This window comes from Sus scrofa, chromosome 9, assembly GCF_054392235.1.
Source record: "Sus scrofa isolate SSC_HxYL_T2T_F1_AM1 chromosome 9, Sscrofa_HxYL_maternal_Yorkshire_Landrace_v2.0, whole genome shotgun sequence".
Taxonomy (NCBI): Eukaryota; Metazoa; Chordata; class Mammalia; order Artiodactyla; family Suidae; genus Sus; species Sus scrofa.
The window spans coordinates 135215253-135226727 of record NC_139391.1 but is presented as its reverse complement, the minus strand read 5'-3'; the positions used below and the strand labels follow the sequence as shown (position 1 = coordinate 135226727).

Sequence of the window (11475 nt, the reverse complement as noted above, 5' to 3'; positions counted from 1 at the left end):
CCAAGTCCCCATCTTGCGCTGCGAAAGTGCCTCAATTGCCTCTACGACGAGTTGCGTTCAAAAAGCATGCGCAGAAGATGTGACGCAAGGGCAGCCATTTTGGCATAGGGCACACTACCCGACTTACGTCTTAAAGAAACAGGGGAAATAAATTAAGAGCTGAGCAGCTTTATTAAGGCTTGTGGGAGAGTACAGCACAGTTACTGATGAAAAGGGGCTGGGGAGTTCCCGCTGTGGCTGAGCGGGTTAGGAACCCGAGTAGTATCGTTGAGCATGAGGGTGCGTGTTCCATCCCTGGCCTCCCGCAGTGGGTTGAGGATCCAGCACTGCGCAGTTGTGGCTCAGATCCCAGCCGGCAGCTGCACCTCCGATTTGACCCTTAGCCTGGGAACTTCCATATGCCGCATGTGCAGCCCTAAAAAGAAAAAGAAGAAAAAAAAAAAGATGTAAAATGTCCTTCAGAGTTTCCAAAGGCGAATGCCCAAGGCAGGGACGTGCTCTTCTCTGGGTTCCCATAGAACAGTGGTGCCAAGGAAATTTTTCAGGTACTTTTGCATGAACACATCTGCAGAGTTCACTGTTAAATGTACGTGTATGTCGTGTGTGTCCATCTCTATCAAAATTATTCCAGGACTCTAGATTCTTGGAAAAGAAAGAGGAGAACACTCCCGAGACACACACACACACACACACACACACACACACACACACACACACACGTGCGGGGAGGGGGAGAAAGAGAAAACGGAGGACAATGGAAAGAGACTGGGGAAATAGTATTCTGGAAAGCCTGCTGACCACTCATATAGGCTCTTTGGGAGAGCAGTGGAGCAATTTCTTGGGAACACTTTTTTTTTTTTTTCTCTTGTGTAAAGGAAATATGCCTGAGTGAAGCATATATAGCACATGTGTTTTCTTTCAGCTGTAGAGGTTGAAGCTGATCCCGAGGCCTGGGAACCGGACGCCTGCAGTGGGGACAGATGGAAGCGTGGCGCTGTGTGAGGAGGGGCTGCGGCCGCAGTGTAGTGGGGAGAGGCCGGTCAGTAGAAGCACAGTTGATTTCCGTTATTTCTGGTAGTTGTATTTTATAAAGTTACCACTGATACTGAATTAACAACTGCTGAACCATTTCTCCTAAAGGAAAAATGCAGTTAGGTTCCCCTGAGCCTCTAGTCACAACATTTTAGTCGCTACATCAATACATCATCAATACATCACCTTGTTTTATCTGTGTTTTTGTTTAAATGCACCTTTTTTTTTTTTTTTTTTTTTTTTTTTGCTTTTTTGGGCCGTATGTGCAGCATATGGAAGTTCCTGGGATAGGAGTTGAATCGGAGCTGCAGCTTCCAGCCTATGCCACAGCCGCAGCACCTCAGGATCCAAGCCACATCTGGGACCTACACCCCACCTCACTGCAAGGCTGGATCCTTAACCCACTAAGTGAGGCCACGGAGCGAACCTGCATCCTCACAGATACTAGTCAGGTTCATTTCTGCTGAGCCACAATGGGAACTCCTAGAGACACTTTATTTGCTATAAATTTTTGATTCAGTAACATTGAATTCATGACCCCAGTAATTCATGCCTGAGTGAAGCATATGTATAGCACATGTGTTTTCTCCATCGGGCACATGGCAGACTCTAGGTACAGTAGTGCATTTCAGCACTACCTTTGGGGGTTGCTTTCAACAGAAAAATCACTAAGAAAAAAAGGACAAAAATTTGAAAAGTGTGGCGCTAAACAGACTGTGAAGAGGACACTTGTTTATGGTGAGAGCTGAAACAAGGAGACTGAACTTTGCTTCCTTAGACCTCAGATGGGAACATGCCACCAAATTTTTCACCACTTTGCCCATGTCCATGAATGGCTGCAAAAGCACTGCAAATACTGATTTTGGAGGTACAGATATATTTTAGAGAGTAGGAAAATTCACAAATACATAATCCATGGCAAGTGATGATCCAATGTATTTCCATTTTATACTGCCCCATTTCCAATTGTACCTGCAGGTTTTTCATTAAATTTGTTGACCAGTAGTTTCTTGACTGTCTTCTCTGCATAATGAGATTGTAAGTACATTGTGAGCAAGTACCATAAACTATTATTTTCTAATTTTACCCTACCTAGTACTATAATAATTACACAATAGATTGTAGATAAAAATTTTTTTGAATGAATGGTTATTGCTGGACCAGAAATAGAGACCTGGGAAAGATCAGAATATTCGATACACCTCTAATACACCTATACTATAACCTCTGGTTTGTGATTTGTAAGGAGAAATGTAGCACTTTGTTGTTGGTTTTTTTGTTTTTTTGTTTTGTTTTGTCTTTTAGGGCCATTCCCGCAGCATATGGAAGTTCCCAGGCTAGGGGTTAAATGGGAGCTGCAGCTGCCCCGGCCTACACCACAGCCAGAGCAACGCCAGATCTGAGCCATGTCTGCGACCTACACCACAGTTCACGGCAACACCAGATCCTTAACCCACTGAGCAAGGCCAGGGATTGAACCTGTGTCCTCATGAATACTAGTCAGATTCATTAACCACTGATCCACAACAGGAACTCCTGTAGTACTTTGAAATAAGCAACAGAGATTAATGAATATCCTTTCAATGGAACTGATCCTAAAAGATATTCACCTTTATCTTGGATTAGACTCTTTTAGCATTTCGTAGAAAATTATTTGTGGAGAACTGATGATAATACAAATGATTATTGTCTATGAATATGTGAACGAATTTTATCCAAAGGAGGGAGAACTCTCCTCTGTAGAAAAGCCAGTTTGTATCCACTTGTAAGTTCAGTATTCCTGTGCTCTAAAATGTCTGCTTTTTCAGATTCTCCTTGAACAGATTGTAATATCTCTCTGGTTCTCTTTTTAATGAGTTAAATGAAATTATTTTGCATGATTTTACTTTTTTTTTTTTGAGAATTATCCTAAACACTTTTGCAGTTCCCACTGAGTTGCCCCATGTGTTCATCCGACAGCCAGGTGAACTTTACCACCAGGGAAGTGTACCGTGGGTTGCTAAATCCAGATACTTCTTTTCCTGCTCCCAGAGGTTAATCTGAAGCACAGTAGAATTCTTTAGGTCTCTGCTTCTCTGTTTTCCTCACCTACTTTTTCTCCTCCACCAATTTTTGAGGTTTGAGCTTGGCCAGTAAATTATTTCCCTTTCGTGGCAGCAAGGATCAGGAATGTAGTTGTGTGGTCTCACCATTTGGTGGGCCCTGTAAAGGGATTAATGATTTATGGATATCTATTTCCTTCCTTTCCTTTCCTTTCCTTTCCTTTCCTTTCCTTTCCTTTCCTTTCCTTTCCTTTCCTTTCCTTTCCTTTTTAGGGCTGCATTTGTGGCATATGGAAGTTCCCAGACTAGGGGTCGAATTGGAGCTGTAGCTGCTGGCCTACTCCACAGCCACAGCAACATGGGATCCGAGCCACATCTGCGTCCTACACCACAGCTTATGGCAACGCCAGATCCTGAACCCACTGAGTGAGGCCAGGGATTGAACCTGCATCCTCATGGATACTAGTCGGATTCGTTTCTGCCGCTCCACTATGGGAACTCCCTATGGATATCTATTTTCTGTTAAGTGGGAGACAGCAAAGAATCTGGATTCTTGACTTACCGCACCACAGCGGAAACTCCTGTGTTTCTTCTTGATCCATGGAAGTTGTTCTTCCTGCTGAAAACTAAAGTGGGTAAGACTGCTCCTCTCTTCTATTGGAGGTGCCATGGCTGATGATGGAGGAGAGAGGAGCATGGACAGGTGCAGGGACGCGAAGTCCGAGCGTGGCTCTCCTCCAGAGGAGTAAGTCGCTAGTGGAGGCACTTTTCAGAGTGGGATAGAGGTATGGAAAACCTCATTAAGGAATGAAGGGCTGTACAGCTAGAAATAGAGATGATTAGAGCTATAGAAATGTGACAGCAGATAATATTCAGAAGTATGAATTTTGAGCAATAACAAAGCAACTTAGAATTACCAGAAACTTGTTTTTCAAATCCCTCAGCAGGGGCATGACCATTTCAGGTGTCTGGTCTGGGATGTCCAGACTGGATCAGCTACAAGGCAGAGTCAGGATTATGACAAAAGAAAAATCCAGAACGGACAGAAGCAGAAATATTAGCCATCTGGAGAAGACTAGTTTTGAGAGGACAGGAGGAGTTGGAAATTAATACTATAATTAACTGGTCAAGGGGTCCAAACTTTCAGTTATAAGATGAATAAATTCTGAGATCTGAAGTGCAGCATAATGACTATGGTTAATAAAAATATGTACCTGAAATTTGCTAAGATAAGTGTTCTCACCACACATACAGGCAATGATAACTAAGTGGGGAGAGGGATAGGATATGTTAATTAACTAGTGATAATCATTTCAAAATCTTTATATATATCAAAACATGTACACCTTAATATATATACACGGGTTTTGTTTGTTTGTTTTGCTTTGGCCCCACCTGTGGAATGGGGAAGTTCTCAGGCCAGGGATCAAACCTGACCCACAGCAGTGACAATGCTGAGTCCTTAACCACTAGGCCACAGGGGAACTCCTAATACATACAGTTTTTATTTGTCAATCATACTTCAGTATTCTGGGATTGGGGGGAGAAGTTAATGCCATAACCAGAGGATAGCACTTGTGGTTTTTTAAGTTTCAATTTAAATAATCTCTCCAGATGTACTGTTATATCTCTATACCAGGTGGACTTCAATGACATTTGTAGTTAAGATTCATTCACTCTTTCATTTAGTCATTTATCACAACACTCAGTTTAAAGAAATAAAGTATTAAAAAGTAGCTGAGGGGAGTTCCCGTCATGGCTCAGTGGAAAGGAATCTGACTAGTATCCATGAGGATGCAGGTTTGATCCCTGGCCTCGCTCAGTGGGTTAAGGATCCGATGTTGTGGTGAGCTGTGGTGTAGGTCGCAGACGTGGCTTGGGTCCCAAGTTACACTGGCTGTGGTATAGGCCAGCGGCTTTAGCCTGATTCATCCTCTAGCCTGGGAATGTCCATACGCCGCCAGTGCAGCTCTAAAAAAAAAAAGTAGCCGAGGAATTCCCTGGTGGCTTAGTGATTAAGGATTCAGCGTTGTCACTGCTGTGGTGCAGGTTCGATCCCTGGCCTAGGAACTCCTGCATGCCAGGGGCGCGGCCAAAAACTAACATAGCTGAAACCTCTTGGCACTTCACCCACAACTCCTTCATCTCCCCAGATGTGACTACTCTCCTGGTATTCCTCCTTTTCATTTCCACATATGCTCTTATGTATTTCAGTGGATGTAAGTGTACCAAACATTATGTAATGTTTCTTGTAACATATTTTAAACCTATGCATAAGTGGGGTACTCTGTATCTTCCTGCAACTTGCTTTTTCATCTTAATGTTGTAATTTAAGGGAGTTCCTGTTGCGGCTCAGGGGTAATGAATTTGGCTAGTATCCACGAGGAGGTGGATTTGATCCCCAGCCTTGCTCCAGCATTGCTGTGCGCTGTGGTGTAGGTCATCGACGCCACTCAGGTTCCACGTTGCTGTGGCCATGGTTGTGGCTGGCAGCTGCAGCTCCAATGTGACCCCTAGCCTGGGAACTTCCATATGCCACAGGTGCAGCCATAAAAGGCAAAAAAAAAAAAAAAAAAAAGAAATTGTAATTTAAGACTTACCCATGTGTATACCTCCAATACTGGTTCATTCACTTTTCAGTACTGTACAGCATTCCAAATACAAGGCATAATTTATTAATTCTTTATTCTGCTGGTATACATTTATATTGTTTACAAAAACTGTAAACAATAGTTTACAGTAAACTACAGTTTAAACTACTTACAGTTTATTTATTACTGTAGTTTAATAAACAACAGTTTATTGTTGCTAATCCAGTAATTACTAATGAATGTTCCTTGTATGTCTTCCTGTTCACATTTGTGAAGATTCTTTACATGTTTCCAGGCGTGGAATTGTGCCAGTGATTGTGCAGTGACATCCTCATCTTAACTCCGTATTGTCAAATTGCTCTCTAAAGTGGCTGTACTGCCACTAGGTGTATATAAAAATTCCCGTCGCTCTAGGAGTTCCGGTCATGGCTCATTGGTAACGAACCCAACTAGTATCCATGAGGGTGCAAGTTCCATCCCTGGCCTCGCTCAGTGGGTTAAGGATCCAGCGTTGCCTTGAACTGTGGTGTTGGTCACAAACGTGGCTTGTGTCCGGAGTTGCTGTGGCTGTGGCTGTGGCTGTGGCTGGCAGCTACAGCTCCAATTGGACCCTAGCCTGGGAACTTCCATATGCCATGAGTGCGGCCCTGAAAAGACAAAAAAAAAAAAAAAATTTCATTGCTCCAAATACTAATTTCATTTGTACTCCTAACACAATTTCTTTTCTTTTTTTCTTTTTTCAGCTGCACCCATGGCATGCAGAAGTTCCCAGGCCAGGGATCAAACCCGCACCACAGAAGCAACTCAAGCCACAGCAGTGACAATGCTGGATCGTTAACCCACTCACAGAGCCAACAGGGAATCTCCTAACAAAATTTCTTTTTATCTTCTTTTATTTGTATTAAAGTATAGTTGATTTACAGTGTTGTGTCAATTTCTGCTGTACAGCATAGTGACCCAGTCATCCATGTGTGTATATATACACACACACATATATATATACATTCTTTTTTTCATACTATCTTCCATCATGTTCTATCCTGAGAGACTGGATATATTTCCCTGTGCTATACAGTAGGACTCCATTGCTTATCCTTTCTAAATATAATAGCTTACTTCTACCAACTCCAGCCTACCCATCCATCCCACTCCCTCCCTGACTCCCCCTTGGCAACCGCAAGGCTATGAGTCTGTTTCTTTCTTTTTTTCTTTTTCTTTTTGTCTTTTTAGGACCACACCCGTGGCATATAGAAGTTCTCAGGCTAGGGTCGAATCAGAGCTACAGCTGCCCACCTACACCACAGCCAAAGCAACACCAGATCCGAGCAGTGTCTGCGAACTACACCACAGCTCATGGCAATGCCAGATCCTTAGCCAGGGATTGAATTCGCATCCTCGTGGATACTAGTTGGGTTAGTTACCGCTGAGTCATGATGGGAACTCCAAGTCTTGGTTTAGTGATGTGAGGGATAGCACAAGTCACTGCATTTTGGGCCTGTTATTTCCTTTTTAAAAATATTATATTTAAGCGAATTAATGTGGGTGATAAAATCTTTTAGTTTTTTGTCATTAATAATGTCTTCATTTTGGTATTTCTGTGGAGTGATATTTCAGAGTTTGGTATACTTACCTGACTGTGTCCTAGTTGCTTCCATTTCACCCCAAATAATCCCAGACTAGAATCAAATCTGATATTGGTGGCTTAGACCTGTCCAGCTATGCTATTAAGAGACAACGCAGGAGTTCCCATTGTGGCATAGTGGAAATGAATCCAACTAGGAACCGTGAGGTTGCGGGTTCCATCCCTGGCCTCGCTCAGTGGGTTAAGGATCTGGCATTGCTGTGAGCTGTGGTATAGGCCGGCAGCTATAGCTCCGATTGGACCCCTAGCCTGGGAACCTCCATATGCTGCGAGTGCAGCTCTTAAAAAAAAAAAAAAAAAAAAAAAAAAAAAAAAAGGGAGAGAGAGAGACAATGCAAATACAGGAGTTCTCTTAAGTTCTCTCATGGCACAGCAGGTTAAGGATCTGGCATAGTCACTACTGTGGTGCAGGTTCTATCCCTGGCCTGGGAATTTCTGGAACTTCTGCATGCTACAGGTGCTGCCAGAGAGAGAGGGAAAGTGAGAAACGCTGCAGATCCAGTCTTTGAGCTAGTGGACTGCTTGATACAGGTCCTGGATATGAAGCTGTATCATCTTTCTCCTGCCTCCCCAGTTCAGGATTTGGGAAGAAGTCACTGCAGCACTTTTAAGCCTTTTTTCATGGGTGAAGAAACCCCTAGTTTCCTCAGTGAGACCGAGTCCTCCTCCTCTCTTTCTTGGGAGGACTTTTGATCCGTGTTATCTAGAAGGAGCAAAATTCCTAAATGGGGAGCCTAGCAGGCCTCAACTTTTATATTTCTGGACCTTCAAGAGATTTCTATTAGTTATGAGCAATGGTATTTTGTTTGTTTTTTTGGCTTGGTTTTATTGCTTAATTTCTGTTTTTATATTTTATCTCTCATTGCTATGTGCTTAGAGCAGAGGACATCTTTACTGCAAGAACTTAAAAGGTATCATAGCTGGAAGTACCAAGATATTGTATTATGTAATATCCAGAAACAATATCTTTATAAGCTCAGTCTATGCCTCAAGAGTCACAAGGTCATTGAGATTCAAGGTAGCACAGGAAATGGGAAGACTCATAAGTGTCAAGTAGACCTTGGATATAACAGACCATGACACTTCCATATGTAGCACATGGGGCGAATGTATCATCTCTTTGATTAAAATTAGCTCATCTCAAAATGGGGATAATAGTACTTAGGAAATATGGTGAGGATTAACTAAGCTGATAGCTGTGCAGTACCTCTTACAAAATACAGGCAGAAATGTTTCTTTTATTTTGCATCAGCTTAGTATGAAAAACAAACTTGAATATACATTTGGTTGAATAAACCACATATACTGAGTAGATGATACACATATAACAGCTTTACTGCACACCCTTCGGGAAACAGTACAGAGGAAATTAAACACAGGAGATTAAAATGTTACAAAGTCAAATGAAAAGTAATATAGTACAGATCTGACACATAAGGTATCCACCTGATACCCTCTGGTTTTTTTAGCTAAGAATGGGTATGCCAAACATAATAACCTATTTTGAATGATCGATTGATATGAATTTCTCCAATTCTTCAATAAACCTCTTATCTTTTGTTAACAAAACCCAGTTCATGAAGTTACATAGTTACATGTACCTGTACATAACATTTATATATAAATGTGGGGTATAACAATTATTTTTGCCTTTTTGCTCTTAAAAAGCAGGATTTGGCAACTCGTGGATTTCAAGGAAAAACTAAAGAATAAAGATGAAAATCCAAATCTGAATTAGCTCTCAACTCCCACACATGTTCTTATACTTCACTCTCAAGCCTCAAATTCTAGAAAAATGTTTCTGTATAGCCTACCAACTCTCGAAATAAAAATATCTCAGGTTGTCATGGAGACATAGTTCTCGCTGTCCTGCAGAACCTTGTAGTCTGGTGCAGAAGTTTCCTAACTCTTTATGGTTATGGAATCTTTTTTTTTTTTTTTTCCCATGCTGTTTCTCCTTTTCCAGGTCTAAATTACACCTGAGCCTGCTGGAGTGGGGGCAAATTAAAGATTTAATTTGGAGCAAACCAGATTTCATTAAGGGCCTTACAATAGTCAGTGAATTGGTCTGGAAAGCTGATGGAATTCTCCATGAGTATATGTTCTGCAGTGGTCCTTGATGAAAACATTACAGCATTCAGGCCTTGCTAGGATTTCTCATTTCTTTCCTCACCTGTAAACGGTTTGATTAAATTAAGAACTCTTGATGTTCAGGGTTTCAACACAGGGGTACAGTGACTGGAATTTGGTAGTCAGGTATAAAATTCGGGTTAGCTCTTCTCCATCTCCCCCCAAACTCTTCCGTATTCCCATCTCTCTGGGACTCTGCAGGTTTGTGAGTCCCAAGAGGGCAGATATTTGTGGATGTAATGGAACTGAACTTAACGTGGACAAATGATCTTGCTGTCTGGCTTGGTCTATTTTGCAGCCCCTCTGGTTATCTTTCTGGGAGGGTATTAAAGGGCAAGGGCAGATCTCAGCAGGGGTTCCTTGGACACAGGAGAAGAAAGATGCTGAGAAATCGAACAGCAGAGGAGAGCATGAGGGAGCTGCATGTAAGAAAGGGCAGATATACTCTTTCCGGAGGTCTAATAGCCATTTGAGGACAGAAACCATGTCTTTTGTTTGTCTAGATAATGTATAAATAAATGGCTATTTCATGGTATCTTTACCAAGTATTTTGACTCTGCCATGGCAAAGCTAGACAGTTAGCTGGAAGCAGGATAAGTCTCTCATGAAGGCTAATGTCCAGGTGTAAATTATATATCACTTTTTTCTCTTTAATTAATCTTTAGTTCATAATTAGCTATCTAAACCCGGGAGGTCTGGGATCTTAGAGGTTAAAAAAGATTTAAGGAAATCTTTGAATTATTACAATATTTTGAACAATCTAATAGAAATTGAAGAAAAGTCTACAACAAGGAAGCACAGTTTTGCCGAAACCTCAAATTTCTTTGGTTCTGACTGATACTATGAGTTTAATATGGGTACATTTGTTATTTCTTTCTGGACAGAAGCTCAGATCAGTAGTTATAAGTTGATGATTTTGGCAAAAACCATAATCATTTATAACCTGATTATTGAATTGGATTGGCAGGAAGAAAATCTTCAGCGCCTTGGAATTAACACATTAAGCAAATAGCTCTTATCCTCTAGCCACTGGGACAAAAAACCCCACCCAGGGTACAAATACAAAAGAAGAGTCCCTGAATTCACGATGTAGTGGAATAACAAATCAGGTCAGCCCTAAATTAGCTCACACAGCACATCACTACCTTGTGATACAAATTTAGAATAGAGGTGTGGACGCTAAGAGGAGGGAACACCTTCTCCTCGAAAGGGAAGGTTGTGGCTGTGAAAAAGAGTTTCAGAGAGACTTTAGTCCTTGAGTGAGCCCATTCCTGAAGGCTGCTTCAGGATGGTGTGAGGTGGGGATTTCAAAAGAAACCCATGGTTTGAAGATCTGGAGGTGTAAAATTGCAAAGAATTTGGTTGAAACCTAGAGAAATGAGACTTACAGGTGAGCAAGGACCAGACATGATGGAGCCTAAAAAATCCTGTAACCTATAGCAGGCGTTACTGTTGTGGCTCAGCAGAAATGAACCCAACTTGTGTCTATGACGATGAGGGTTCAATCCCTGGCCCTGCTCAGTGGCTTGGGGATCCGGTGTTGCCTTGAGCTGCAGATGTGGCTCGTATCTGGTGTTGCTGTGGCTATAGTATAGGCCCCACAGTTGTAGCTCCCGTTAGATCCCTAGCCTGGGAACTTCCACGTGGCCCTAAAAAAAAGAAAAAGAAAAAGAAAAAAGAAAAAAAAATGTATAACATAAATCATGATGATAAGACCCACTGAGGAGTTTACAGACCAGTGACATCGTGCCATAAGCTTTTAAAATGGATGATTTTAATGGGGATGTTACACATGGGTTGGAGGGGGGTTGGGAGACCAGGGGACTTTTATTTCCTTAATTTTTTTAAAATTATTGATTGGGGTACAACATACACACAGTAAATTGAATAAATCTTAAACATATTTAGTTTGATAAATGTTTCAGTAAGTATACACTTGTGTAACTAATAACCAGAATATGGCCCTTGCTAGCATCTGAAGAGTTCCTCACCCGCTTCTCAGGCAATCCACATTGTCCCTTGCACCCCTCATCCTCAC

At 41.8% G+C, this 11475-nt stretch overlaps 1 protein-coding gene across 4 annotated transcripts in view; it reads left to right on the top strand.

Moving 5' to 3' along the window:
- The first annotated feature begins 363 nt into the window (after positions 1–363).
- The window catches only part of RPS6KC1 (ribosomal protein S6 kinase C1), a 375187-nt gene continuing 364075 nt past the window's right edge, over positions 364–11475 (top strand). For all 4 annotated transcript variants that reach the window (XM_084978038.1, XM_084978042.1, XM_084978039.1 and 1 more), the window contains exons 1-2: positions 364–545; positions 923–1039. The gene's annotated coding sequence lies outside the window, so the exon portion shown is untranslated. The remainder of the gene's footprint in view (positions 546–922; positions 1040–11475) is intronic.